A 16,033-nucleotide genomic window follows, 5' to 3' on the forward strand; every position below is an offset into this window, starting at 1 on the left:
CCATAGAAAGGTTGTGATGTAGTTTCATCAGTACTCCAACCGTCTGATGATGAGCCACTAGAGAAATTACGTGTTTTTTTATGGGAAGCGGTTGATTCATCAGAGGACCGGGACTGGTTGTCTAGTTCATAGTCGTCCTTAATATAAGGATAAACCTTCTCCCTGCTAAACTTGACTATATCCTTCTGAAGTTTAGTGATTTTTTGCTGAGTCAAAAACTCTTTCGTATCATTCAGTTCAGAGGTAATTTCTGCAAGGCGGCTTTTAAAGGTAGTCAATGTGACAGTCGTCTTCAAAGTGTTTTCCATAGCACTAATTTGAACATTAATGGAGTCAGCAATGTGTTTGGAAGTATTGATGATCAGTAGCAACCATTCTCTGGTTCACTTCCATGCGATTTGAGCCCAATCTTTTCTAAAGGCTAGATCTTGTAAAAAAATTCTAGGGATATTCGACACTAACAGACCATTAGGTGCTATATTAGCACGTAGGTATTCCGTCATGATGGTCCCCTGCATGACTGTTTTGATTAATTCTCGTTTCAAGGATGAGAGTTTGTTCCAATCCTCCTTGAGACTACCTGATGGAGCCGATCCATCATTATCAAGGAGCCTGCAATATGGCTGACACCATATCGTTATCATAACTTAAGCCCTGGAAGTCATCCATAATAGGGGTCTTCACAGGGTCTAATAATTAATAATAATGGTTTCTAATTAGAAACTCCTAAAAGGTCCCACAGCAAAGCTGCTGTACATACATCAAGAAACAAAAAGAGAGGGACTGGGAGGTTAGTGGTCCAGTGTACAGTCTCCCAAACAAAGTTCCTAGAAAAATAAAGGTACACTGTTCCAATAATTAGGGCAACGGGGGACCTAATTCAACAGGAGCAAGAGCCCTCATGCATCACATTGGATGACTGGCTTCATCATTGGGACAGCTCCTCGTTAGGCCGGTGCTGCAATGCCTAACGGGCTCCCCGAAGGGGGCTCTTAACCGTATTGCTCTAAAAGTAGCGGTGGAATTAAATCTTGCAGGAGGAATACCAAATTTGTAGTATCCGAGCAATAAAGGAGAGTGTGAAAATATTAAAATTGGTTATCCATCAAAGTATAATAATCATAAATTTTTATCAAAATTTGTAAGATGGAGACCAAGATTAAAAACGAGTGTGAAAATATTAAAATTGGTTATCCATCAAAGTTTTATGTTTACCCTACCCTCCTGGACTGGCTTTGCCTTTGCAACATCCTTGGCATGGCAAAGTACCCCCATGCAAATGTTGTTGGTGTAGTGTTGTGCTGTGCCCTGGTTTCCCCTGCACAGCCCATGCACCTGTGCCGTTCCCCTTTGCACTTTCCACTGCCTGATTTTCAGGGCTGACATGCATTGTGTAGTAGGTATGTCCCCCCCCCGCTTGCAGGTAACATTTAGGCATTTTTGTCCCCCATGCAACTTACCTTGCATCAGTGTTGTTTCTTGGTAGTCTGCGCTGTCCTGTCCTTGAATCCCTGTGACGATCTCCTCTGGGATGACGGCTGCCACCATCTCCTCCATCTGGTCCAGGGCCTCCTGCAGTGCTGGACTCCCACCTCCAGTCTGCAGTGCTGCCTTCCTGGTCCTAGCCATTTTTTCCTTTGTCCTGCGCTTGCAGTCATGCCAGCGTTTCTTGCACTCAGAGACTGTTCTCTGTACTTCTGCCACACTGTTTATCTTGTCCACTATTTGTTGCCAAATTGCCTCTCTCTTCCCAATTGGCAATTTTGAGGTGACAAAAAGTTGATGCTGGTGTTCCGTCACCTCTTTCACCAGTATTTCCTGCTCTTCTGCACTGAAAGAATACTTCTCTTTCTTCTACTCCCTCTCCTGGGTCTTGTCTGGGTCCTCCTGGCTGGTTCCTGGTCGATTGGGTTCTTCCTGGGGTCTCTCCTGGCTTCTGGGATCCATTTTGGGACTCCTTAGCACATTTTGCTCTGCTTGCGCTGCTTTTTGATGCAATTGTGGGGAAAAATGGCGCATAACCGGTTTACGACGTTGTAAACTGGATTAAAGTCATTTTTGCTGCATTAACGTTGTTTTGCTTTACGATGTGGTGCAATGGTAAAAAGTAAAAAACAAATTACTCTAACCCGAGGTTTGCACCACGGAGCATCAAAGTATATATTTGACTCCTGGGTGGCGCAAAGAAACAGTGTTAGCCGGTGTCAAAAAGTATAAATATAGCCCTATAGTTCTTTGCCATTTTTCATGTGTACATTTTGCAATATTTATATGGCCCTATAGTTCTTTGCCATTTTTCATGTGTACATTTTGCAATATTTCTAATTTTATACATTCCATTTTCCATCCTCACTCTAAAGAGATGGAGTGAGTTCATTCAGCCCATAACAGAACACCATTTGCTGTGTCCTGGTGTGCCAAAGATGTATATTTTATAGTGAATCTATCTTAGTCCTTAATCTATTAGAGTATGAGGCTATGGTTAGTTATAAGAAAATGTATGATATTCACTATATCCCATTTTTTTACTACAATTGATAGGGCTTAAATGCTGGTTATCTCAATGGGTGTGGTATGTGAAATTTAAGATAATTTTTTCCTTATCATGGTAATTTATGATATATAGGTGTGACAATGCCATTGTTGTTAGTTTCTTTTCCATTTTTTATAGGCTCACGTGATGACTTCATTAGATACCATCACTTACTAAAGACAGTGAGTATGCTGGGCTATTAATAGAGTCATGAAAACATTAACGGATGAATCTTCTGTGAAAAACTCAATGCAGTGAACACGTATACTTCCTTTACATAAATCTTGGGGAACAGGGTCAAGACTGGTTTGCATATGGCTGGATCCAAATTGGGGTGGCAGAGTGAGCAAAAGAATTGATGGATTAAATCCAAATCTCTGTCTGGGGGTGAATGCTTGATTGGTTCCACATTCCATCCATCATTTGTGTTTGTTTGCTTTTCTCGCCCTAAGTGCGCCAGGTATGCCTAGACGTGGGTCCCAGGTTCACTATGACACTGGATTCAAGCTAGCCTGGCCGATGAAGATTGATACCCTGAAACCGGTCCTAGGATGCTTGTTTCGATTCAATGAGGACCTGGCTTGGCAGTTCAGACTGGATTGTTCCCATGGAGAACAGGGTCAAGACTGATTTGCATATGGTTGGGTCCAAACTGGGTTGGCATAGTGAGCAAAAATATTGATGGATTAAACCCAGATCTGTGAGTAGGGGTGAATATTTTATTGTTTCCACATTCCCTCCATCATTGGTGTTTGTTTGGAATATTAACAGAGTCACGAAGACGTGTACTGATGAATCTTCTATGAAATACTCAATGCACTGGAACACGTTGACTTTCTTTACATAAATCTTTACCTGTATCGTAATACTTTTTAGTAATCTGCTGGCACACATATATTAAATACAATATTGAGCTAATGCCACACACACATTTTAATTTACCAGTTTCCATTTTCTTTCAATTTTTTAGGCTCTATTTTCACATCACACCATGAGGGCTACATAAGTCAGGAATATGAGTAGTGTGGTGGCACACCACTAAGAAAGACTTTTCAAGTGGCAAACAGTATGAATTAGTAATAAGGAAAGCTGAAAAAGGTCAGCCCTTTCCGTCTATCTCAGATATCTTGTATGAATTAAAACTCCAATATTGAGATGCCCGAAAGGTGTTTTAAGGGTATCTCTGCTCCCAAATAGGTGTTCCTGGGAGCCCTTTTTAAGAAAATAAAAATCCTAGTTTTGAATAATACCTCCTCTTTCTGCCCTGCTTAATAGGTCTTTCCTTATGAAGTACACCAAACTCTTTTACACAGTCTTCATTGGTGTAGGTGTGTATTGTTCCCTTTCAAGTAGGGGCTAGAACTGTTGACAATCTTTGTACTGATGTACTGCTTATCTTTTTTTAGGTTGTTTAGTTGGCATCACTGACATAATACGGAACCAACAATAACATGCAAGAAAAATATCGAAACAAAAATATTGCTATCAAAAGTATTGTTTTCCTATACTCATAATGTAAGTACAAAAATAATGAAAAAAATATTGTTTCACACTAAAATTGTTAAAAACATATAACAATATTGTTACTTTATATATATATATATATATATATGTGTGTATATATATATATATATATAGTTTAAAGTAGTAAATTTGAAGTATTTTAATATATACCATTAATATAATGTTAGGTAAATAAATTTCACAAATATATAATACTATATAAAATATATACTTCAGTAAACACACATAGATATATATATATATATACTTCAAATTGCATTATATATAATATATGTTTATATTTTTATATATAATGCAATAATTAAAAAATAATATATTTATTACATAAATTATTTTTTATTATTTAAATGTACTAATATAAACATCCCATTTTATATGTTTATATATATCTATACATATGTATGTGTTTGACATAAAACATATTAACAACTAAATTCCGAAACATTGTATAAATCACTAGACAGATAAACTAAAAAATAAAAAGCAATAAAAAACATTTACAAATAAGAGCCTAAAAATGTCGAAACAAATAAAATATAAACAAATACTATAAAATTAAAATTATAAACACATATTTAATTCTGGCAATAACACATACACTATTCACACTCCAGTTTATTCAAAACTAGGGAAAGCATTGGACTTCAAGGCATTGAATTTACTACTCCCACTCCAGTCTATACAACAGTAGGGAAAGCATTGAACTTCGGAGACGTTAAATTTACTATTCCCACTCCAATCTGTGCAACAGTAGGAAAAGCACTGGACTTATGAGGAGTTACATTTACTATTTGAACTCCAATCTCAGCAACAGTAGGGAAAGAGTTGGACTTTGGAGGAGTAAGATTTAATATTCCGACTCCTATCTAAGCAACAGTACGCAAACTACTTCACTTTAAGCACATTACATATTTGCATAACTATATTAATTCACAATAAATGTAGAATGTTAAACATAAACATTATTGCTTAACATAAAATGTATGTAAATATATATATATATATATATATATATATATATATATATATATATATATATATATATATATATGTAGCAATTTACAAAATTAATAAGGAATGCAATTATTAATTTTGAAATTAAAAAAAATAAATAATAGTTATTTGATTATTACTTAATTATCTTGCCACTCCCCATGCCCCCAACAAGCCTAGCAACTCATAACTAAAATAAATAAATATAACACAATTTTATCACTTAACAAACAATTAAATAACAAATTAACAATGACTTATTTATGAATTGATAAATAATGAATTAACTTCCTGCCCGACAACCCTACAGACCCAGCAGCCCACACCTAAAATATAACTAATATATAAGTATGACAATTGACTTTATTATCAATCAATTAAATATTTATTTATATAATAATAGTTATTATTTACCAAATATTACTTAATTAACTTACCACCCTATACCCTTGCAGCCCACAACTAAAATACACCTACAGTTAGTATTACATATTGTACACAATTATTAACCTTTCCAATAATTACTAATAAATCGATAATGTTTATTAATTATTAATTATTTAATTAACTTCCCACCCTATACCCTACAAACCCAGCAACCCACATCTAAAATATAACGAAAATAAATGATTATTGCATTATTTACATTATTAATAATCAATTAAATAGTTACAAATAAATTACAATTCAATGTCAATACATTATTGCCTGATTGACTTCTCACTCTATACCCTTACAAAAATAACAACCTGCGCCTAAAATATAATTAATCAACCCAGGGTTACATAAAATACCCAATTAATTTCAATAACACACTTACCTATAAATGATTAATTATTTAATAATCAATTGTTACTTAATTAACTTCCCACCCTATCCCCCTACGGCCCCAACAACCAGCTATAACACTGTAAAGTCCAGTATCAATTAAATTGAATATTGTAATTCATTTAAAGAAATTCATAACTATTATACAAACAATAATAACAAATAAAATGAATATAGGAACTAAAACAGATCAAAATAATTAAATAACAATACTCTTTTCAACTATATTATTGAAAACAATATTAACAACAACAATATTCTTGCTAACATTATTATTCACCTGAAAAAAAAAGTTATTCTTGACAACAATACTTTTGCATCACAATATTACTATATCCCAATAGTTTTTTATTGATTCTGTGGATATTAAAAATTAAATATTTTGTTCAAACACAGTTCAGTTGTTAAGGGCGTACCCTTATTTCTGTTCGCTTGTTCCCTTCTCAACTTTTCAATATTGTTCTTTGCTTGACTTTGGGCTTTATGCATAGTTCCAGCATCTAAAAGTCTATATTCTTCCTGGTTCAAGAAGTACATAACTTGTTCTGTACGAGCCATTTGTGCTTGTGGACTTGCACACATTGCTTGCAGATTAGACTGCTGTCAACCCCTCATCATACTCCAAGTTGGTCATCCCATAATGGTCACAAGTATCCTCATTTTAGGACCCAACACCAACTAGCCCTGAACTGAAAGGCAGCTTTATCTTTGAAGACCATGGACCTCAACTCCTCATACACCAACATATTTCCCATTTCACTTGCAGTTTCCTGTTGAACTGTGGTTCCTTTCTGTTCATCTTGTTCTGGTGTTCATTGATAAGTAGAATCACTAAAGACAAACATTTGTGAGCTGCAACAAAGTAACTCAGTTTTGGTGGGAGGATTGTGTTTTTCCATGTCACAGGGTTGTGTTTGTGATCTGTTAGAAAACTCTCAATACACATTTACAAACACTGGTGGCCCACTCCCATTATTACAGTAACTGCATTGTTTTTATCACTGTATTGTGCTTCAAACATGCAACTCTGGCCGGGGTTTCACATTTTTCTTTTAACTATGATAATTTTGTTACTCTGTAAACTGACTGAATGCCACACACCTATTGACTCTTTTTTTTTGTCCAGCTGAAGAGTCAAGGAGACTTTACCATCACAAACCTCAAACCCAGTATTCTTATTACTAGGGGACACCAGGACTTTCAACTTCGATAGTGTCTGGCTGTTCCTCCAGTGACAGGGAGTAAAACAACAGCAGCCAATAATTAATCAAAATCATAAACAATCTGGGTGATCCAGGCATTCTCATTACCTGTGGAGTTTTTTTGCTGGCACATTTGTGAAAATCAGGAAATCATTTGTTTATGGGTAAACTGTAAATTCACTGTGTGCCGTTTACGTACGTATTAAATGGGCCAAAGAGACCATCGGTTACTTGGTTTGAGTTTTATGATGTCACAGAGGTAAATATAGGTTTTAGCATGGATTATAAGCAATTATCTTCATGTAGAGCATGAACAGGCTCCTCTCACTGATCACAGCTATCTTTCAGGACTAGTTCAGTTCTCAACACATTTAAGAAGCTAGAGACCACTCCTCTGTGAAAAAACACGGTGTACAGTAGTGCTGAAAACATTTTTAAAATGACGCTGCTGACCAGTTACGACACCTCCATAAAGACATAGGGGATATGTGCTATGTAGTCTTTGAAAATACATGCTGTTCCCAGAGGAAATACTTTTGATTGATTCCCTTATTTTACATTCTGTATCTAAAGGCTTCCATGATGTGTGTGGCTGCTGCATCACCTCTCGCAGCCCCATTTCCAGCTCCAGTGACTGTATATAATTCAGGGGCTCATTAAATCTTTGCCGTCTGCCAAATTCCCGCATGGGGATGACCGCCTATGCGGCCGTCCCTCCGCGGGCCCTATTACGCATTTCCCACTGGGCTGGGGGCAGAAACAGCGTTTCCGCCTCCGGCCCAGTGGGAAACACACCACAACATTGATGCTGGCTTGTAATCGAGCCGGCTGCAATGTTGCGGTGTGTCGGGGGCGACAGTGCCCGTCACTAGTGTGATTGGGCTCTAAATGGGGGCCCCTGCACTGCCTATGCCAAATGCATGGGCAGTGCAGAGGCACCAAGGGGCCTCAGACGCCCCCTTTTCCGCCAGCCTTTGCATGGCAGTCTGACCATCATGCAAAGGCTGGCGCTGCCCTGGCGGATTACAACCACGGAGACTGCCAGGCTATCGACTTGCGGCAACCTGGCAGTGCCGGTGGTCGGAATGTGGGGGCTGCGCCACTATTGTAATGTGGCAGTTGGACCACCACTATGGCGGCGGTCCGATCGCCACCACAAGTGTGGCCTGAGTGTTTAAATTATTGCCCTACCACTGAGATTTAGCTGCTGCTGACAATTCGAAAGAAACCTATGATCTTCAGCTGGAGAAATTTATTGAAATCCATAAAATTCTTAGTTAATGTCAATATTGGTGCCATCTGAATTGAGACACAGAGACTGTGCATCTTGGTGTACAATCTTAAATTTATGGTAGTCTTAACTAAACAAAATCATGCCATATTAATGTTGGAACTGTCAGATGTTTCAATATCGTGCATCACTCTACTCTGACTTCAATCATGGAAGTAGTTGCGGTATTTGAGGTTTCAGACAGCGGGTTCTTCTTTCTCACATGTTATGAATGCAAGGCTGGTGTTGAGGAGAGAGCAGCATGCACTCATGTCATGTACTGGCTTCCTCAGGGCTCCTTCCTTCTCTGTGTAATATCTGTATTCATTCACAACATCTATTTCTGTCAATCCTGGCTTTCAGTTCTTGTAGTTCTGTAGATGACACTCAAGTGTGTTTCGACTTACAAGTAACCAAGACAGACTTTTGCTGTACACACCAAGGTCTCTTCTGAAACAAGATGAATACAAACTGGCTGAGTCTAGATGAAGGTAAAACTGAGAGCCTCATTTACAAGGAGCTTGCACTACTGTTCTGTCATTTTTTATGACGAATGGTGGCACAATCAGTGCTCCACTCTGTTCCATATCTACAAACTGATACATTTGGCCAAATGCATCAATCTGTAAAGTCCTGCTTCACATTATACCTGTGTCATGTATAATGTATGCAGGGTAGGCCTTTCCACATTAAAAGCCACGCAGAACTGACACAGTGAAATTTCCAAACTTTCACTGCATCACTCAGTGACTTGACTACATCAAAATTGTTACGCCTGCTCAGAGCAGGGATTTTAACATTGGAATCTTCTTTGTGTTCTGAGGCATTGCTGGAGTTGCGTCAGTTTTACGACACGTGTCACTTTAGCGCCAACAGGTGCATCAGAATTTCTGACGCATCCGTGAAAACTTGCACCACAGAGCACTGTATTGTAAATACAATGCATCATGGATTTGTTAGGGCATTTGCGGCAGGCGCAAGAAATCTGACGCATTGTGTAAATGAAGCCCTGAGTTTTTTCATATTGCATCTAGTACAACTATCACAGCAAGCAAGAGGTGGCTTCAAACATTAAACAAGCTGGAAAGGTAAAGACTTTGGCAATGGCTTTCCAATCTCCTGTGGCAGTGAACAGGACATGCCATTTTTTTATTTCTTTGTGACTATGTTACATTAAGCTACTCTTTCATACTGGCCCGTACCCATTGGGGCCAGCAATTGCAAAGCAGGTGTTAGGTCAAAACTATACTGCGGACTTCAACAAACTACTGGTTATCATATTATTTACAAATAGTGAATAACTTGATGGGACAATTCATTCTTATAATAATGATAATCATTTACGTGGCAATGGAACTGTTTTCATGACACCCATTTTCTCTGTTTAATGTTAACTATTTACTGTAAATATGCTTTAACTAGTGTGGTGGTTACCATCTTTAAAGGGAGCAGATTTCACCTACATGGTTTAGGTATATGCGTGCTTTCTTTTAACGATTTCATTTTTACATTTTAAAATGCACATGATAATGTCTTCTGCATAAGCAATATATATTATATTCTGCTCCCAAAATACCTTAGGTTTTGGAAATAAACTACTTCCTTATGTGCTAAGAATTTAAAAAATGTGACCTGATTGCTGTTTCCTTTAATTTCTAGCTGCTAAACTGTGGAATTAATTATATGTTTCAATTACAATAACTCAGGTTTCTTCTGGCTTTCAGGAAAGAGAATAAACCCTTAATTTTCTGAGTCTTCATTATCTCTAGGTTGCTTGTAGCGTGCACATGCTCTATCTCGGCATGTTAGCTTTATGTACGTCAGATGATGATGTTGAGTACTTACTTATCCATCAAGGCCCATCAAGGCCCATGTCTCTTCAGAACTGGCTAAACCTAGCACGCAATGTGAATGAGAAGAAGAGGATGCTATTGCGGGGAGGTCTTTGCCTTCATCACCTTAGGCACTGGTAATCCTGGTGCTCCCTCTCTGACCTCAATACTGCACATGGAATTAGGCTAACTGCTCAGTGCCACCACCCATCCACTTGTAGCTAATCAGGTGACCCGTGGGTCACCCTTCAGTTTTAGGTGGTGAGGTGATGGTCACTGTTGCAGCTAGAAAAGTGTTATGCTGTGGACAACACACTGCAATGTTGCACTCATGGTGGGCACAATGCTATTGCGTTTGAAAAGCTAGTACTCCCATCAGCTTGTACCCATGTGAGCCAGATTCTGAGTGGCCTGTGTCATTGGCAATAAATTTCACACCATGAAATCCGACACGAATACATTTATCAGATGCAATAATTATTGCCTATTCTGACTTTCTGGGGAATAACGTGGACTTTGATATTACCGCACTAGAATCCACATGCCCTGGTAAATACCAGGCATTTCCCCCAGTTAAATTCTGCCATCTTTGACTAGGTTGACTTTAAAGACGGGTGTGAACGTTATTGCTCCTTGTAATTACCTGGTGCAATAAACATCGCATCACCTGTAACTGTGACCTCTACATACACAGATGTTCAGATTTTAACTGCCCACTTGTAACCATGCCTTAGATGTACAGTAGGGGAATTCACAGTGATAGCAAACAAATGTATTCATGTCTTTGGAATGACTAGTAGATTCGGTTGTGTCAAAACGAAAGAGACACACCTGCACATAATCTACACATTATTCTAAAACTAAATTGAGTCTCTTTGACATCAGGTGAAGGGACTGTAATCTGGTTTTTGACATTAGCATTTCCTTTTACAGGGTGGTTAGTGAAATATCTTACAAAATCCTATATATAGAGAATTACTTCAGGCTCTCGTTCAGAGATCTTTTGGCCACCACACATTTTTAAAGAAAAAACATTTTAAAGTTTTCATTCAGTAAGGTAATGAACCTGCAGAGTTGCACCACATTAGGCACACTCTATCCACATTAAAGTTCCCAGCTCACTTTTTCAGCTTTTCACACCTTAATAAAGACTCTTTCAATTTTGGCTCAAAACCTACATTTCAGACTCTCACTGTTTACCAGTGACTGAAATTTGTTCAGTTTGATGACAACTGTAGCCAACAAGTCTGCTAAAAACATGGAAACGTTGACCAAATTTAGTGCAACCAAACCCAGAGACACCTTTACACAGACAAAACTACCGGATTATTCTGTGGATAAATTAAAGAATCTCACGTCTTCATACATTTGTTGCTTTTAGTGAAAGCGTGCTCTCACTGTGTACACAATAAAGTGTGTTTGCAAAATACTTTTACCTGTCACTATCCGTAGAGGTTGAATTTATAATGGAATGAATTAGCATTTCATGGTGACTGTTTTTCTCTGAAATTGTTGGAACATTTACAGGCGTCTCCAAAGGACTGGGAAATATTGAAATAAAATCGGGCCAAAAAATACATTTTGTAGTACTTCTTTCGAATAAATTTGCTGAAACGTCACACGTTTACAGGCAGTTCTAAAAGAGCACTCATGAAATAGCCCCGTACTTTCAAGTTGCTCTGTGCTAACTCGACTCGCCGTTAGGGTATTAAAAAAAACTATAAACACATTTTGGGAAATAGTGTATTGTCCTGTGTAATTTCCTGAAACACTGGTAGAGAAGACTTGTTTTACAGAGAATGTATTTGCGTCTACTATCCACTTTAGTTCGTGCTTCCGTCCTTGCGTTCCAAGTAGATAAGACACTACTTGGAAGTGATAGGACGTGAAAAAGAAAAGTTGCAACAATCCACAATCTTGGGTCATGCACAGCCCAAGGTTCAGAGATATTACAGATTCAGAAAGCATTCATTTTCATGTACGCTGCACGTATCTATATTGATTAAACTCTTCCGCTATAGCAACTAACTTTAGTTTAACAGAACGGAAATAAATCAACAATGCGAGTCTACCACTCAGCAGGAATTAACATCGAAACACAGGTTTAAAAATGTACCATTGAATACAGATATATTTCTTGGAATATAAGCTTGCTTTTTCTTAAAATAAAGAAATCTTGACGTCGGATGCTAGCCTTGAATTTTTCCAAAACAGACTAACATGTCCTCGAACGCCATCTTCGGACTTTTTTGAAAAAAGTAATTTTTTGCTTACAGGCATCATCTTTTATTTGGACAAATCAATCAATTCGCCCAAACAAGATCTAATCATTGACTGTAAATACCGTTTTGTGGTCAATATCAGCTTTCATATATAGTAATTACGTACTCAAACATTATTTTTTTACATTTTCAGAAATTGCTCACACCAACAGATTTTTCATGGTATTTACATATGTCACTGTCACGTAAAAAATTTACTTTTTGAATCAAAGTTTAACCAATACATAAGGCTCAGGGTATCACATTTTAGTGTAGATCCTCATCATATACCTAGAATTACCACGGTAATCAGGGCATGGTCCCAATTATACCATCACCATCAGCATGACAGCACTAGACATCACTTTGGCAGGGATAGTAGCTATCATGGAAGGGATGTTCTGAATACTCAAACAATTGCCAGCCTGTCACATGGTGACTAACAAGTTCAAGACAAATCCCATTCTGGCTGGTATGTGTATTTTTATGCCAAAGATACCAACAGTAGGCCCAGGTACAATTAGGCGTGTGCACAATAACCTTAATTTACTTTTGCATAAGTATTCAAACTACACAGGACAACTTGAAATACAAATCATTCGTTTGCCACTATATGTCATCTTCCTCACATAAATTTATGATGCAAGGACGCATTTGTCACTACACAATTTATGTGAAAAACACAATTTGCATGAACAACAGCCGCTGTATTCTGGTTGTTCCCATTGTTCCTTTGCTCCCATGCTATAATTCTCATGTGTAACGCAGTGTAATTGCGTAATGGGGCTTAAAGGCATACTTTTAGGAATTTTGCTTAACAAGTTTACCATGAAATTCATGAAATTACACAAATTGTGCTGGTCGAACTTGCATTTAGTTCAGGCCTAGGTCAAATTCATATTAGGATTTAGCTACAACTATGACAAGAACAAACAATGATGTGGGTAAGGAAGGCATTATTATTCCAGAGATGGCTACAAGGATGCCAGCATTGTACACTATGCAGAAACGATGCATAAAATGTAGCAGAATACTCCACTGTTATTTAGGAGTGCGCCAGGGATATGCACAATTATGCCTTTGTTTACCTTAATTTTGCCAGGCATTCACTAGAATACAAAGAATGCTCACGCCATATTCGCACCATCATTATGCCATCAAAGCAGAATGTGTTACGGATGCCCACATTACGCAAAGGGTGGTCACAGTAAAGGTTACTATATAAAGGATCCATGTAATTTATCATGGCTAGCAGTGAGGAAGGGAGTACTATAAGGGAATTCCCTTCTCTTTCAATCTTCATCCACAACACCATCATTGTCTCTTCCTCCAATACAACTCAACTCACAGCCACCTCATTAATTGTCATGGTTCTGACACCAATGAGATCCATTTCTCAATCATGTCACTATACTGTGATGAGGAGACACCTACATTTTCCTCTCAGGATCCATCTTTTACTGACACAAGCCCCTTGCAATGCCAGGAGGGTAGTCAACCACCCCAAAGTTCCCCTTTGACCACCAAACCAAAAACATATATTTACCACCCTATTAAACACATTCTAGAGACCTCTAATCTAGCAGTCAAACTAAGCTCAACTGGCAGTTGCATCACTGAGTTTTGAAACACTGCTTCTGTTATTGACAGAAACTCAACTGATATGCTTCTTGAAGATCCACTTTGGCCTTTCTTCCCATCCTGTAAAAATTCTCTGCTTCCTCTTTCCCCGCAAGGTTTCTCTATTATGGTATATAAAATGTTCCAAACACTGACACAACCAGGTAATCGTTCTTTTACTGTTCACCGTCCTTCGATGGTATTTTGTGAAGGCTCCACTCTTACACAGCTTACAGGTACCATCCGCACAATATCAAGGCTTCAAAAAGCTACAACATAAAACTCACAATAAATATTTATACTTGTAATCACATACAAATTGATCCAGACGCCATGTTAATTCATTACCAGAAAATACATTCCTCATCTCTGTTGCGTTGTTCATAAGTGCAGATCAGCAGGCACATCATAACACACAATCCGCTCTGCTGGTCAAACCGAAAAATAGCTAAACATAACATCTCAATCTACCATTATTTTCCTATTCTCTGTGGCCTAATTCATTATTCGCTAAGTCCAGTATATAGACAGAAGAGTGGTGTAAAATTAATTGAAAATCTTAAAATTAAACAATTCAACATTGACTCCTACTGTTCATTTGAGTGCCTTCAGGTTGAGAGCAGAAATTCCTGATGACAATCATTGAAACTCTCCTAGACCACTCGCAAAAACAATGCAGTTTGTGAAGACTGTATTAAACCTACTACTTGCCAGCAAACACTTTTACATATTTTGCTGGGTGGCTTAAAAGTTTCTTAAAGGTTCATGTTATCCTGGTCACCATTTATAGAAGAGAGTGGTCCTTTCCAGCAAGGTAAAAAACACAGCACTCTCAAAGGCTTCCACCACTTTGATAAAAAGTTCCTGATGGATGATCATATCCAAATTGATTGGTCAGACCACTCACAAATCCTAGTCGCTTTACATTTTGAAAAAAAATGGCTCAAATTTTAGAAAAGTGTCACTGCATCCAATGCAGCTCCACTTTTCTTGCGCCCCTTAGCACCCCCCTACTGCCACCATATGTGTGCCGTATTTAATATACGGAGCACCTTGTCGCAGGGTAGGAGCAATGTTGTCAAAAGTTTTGACGCTATTGATGTACTCTGCAGGACTAGCGCCAACATTTTGGCACTAATCCTGCAGAGTACATATGGGCCCATTGTTTAACGCCTAATCTGTGCAAGCATTAAAAATAACGCTAAAAATAACGCAGTGGAATCTTTTAGATTTACTGCACCATTTTTGTCGGCCCCTACCGGAGAAATGCCCCCTTGTATACATTATGCCTGGTGCAGGTATAACACGGCACAAGGGGTTACAAAGTGGCGCAAAGTATGACGTAGCAAATTTTGCCTCATCGGGCAACATTAGCGTAATAAAACATGATGCTAATGTGGAGCAAGGAGGCGCTAGGCCCTCATAAATCTGGACCCATGTTTTTAGCTGGCCAAACACAACTTATCCTGTGTTCGGGATTCAAAAAACGTTAATCCTGTCAACACAATTTACCAAGCCTTCGCTATCTAGAAAAACTCCTCCAGTAATGTCCGTGATAACTTTCAGATATCAGACTGCAACTCCATGATATCAGCTATTTCGAATGAACCTGCTCCACAGAAACTGCAGTGTATGTGGCATTGAACTCCTTTTACTTCCCATCCGTTTGATTCAGACAAACTAGAAACTTACACAAAAACACATTTTTTATGCCAGTGCTCTTGTTATCAATTTGCAATTTGAATCAAAATACTAATGCTACAGAAAATGTTAGACATGTTATAACCTTGTAATTGACACTCAGTTTGAAGACCATATAATAAAGTGTGAACATTTTACCAAAGCCTTCATGAACACTGTGCAAATGCTTAAATCTACCATATATCACATACCTTTTCACCACATGCCCCTCCCTTTTGTGAAGAACATGTTGCCACATAGATTATTTTGTTCTGGTCTAGAAATCAGCC

The sequence above is a fragment of the Pleurodeles waltl genome, chromosome 11, assembly GCF_031143425.1.
Source record: "Pleurodeles waltl isolate 20211129_DDA chromosome 11, aPleWal1.hap1.20221129, whole genome shotgun sequence".
Lineage (NCBI taxonomy): Eukaryota > Metazoa > Chordata > Amphibia > Caudata > Salamandridae > Pleurodeles > Pleurodeles waltl.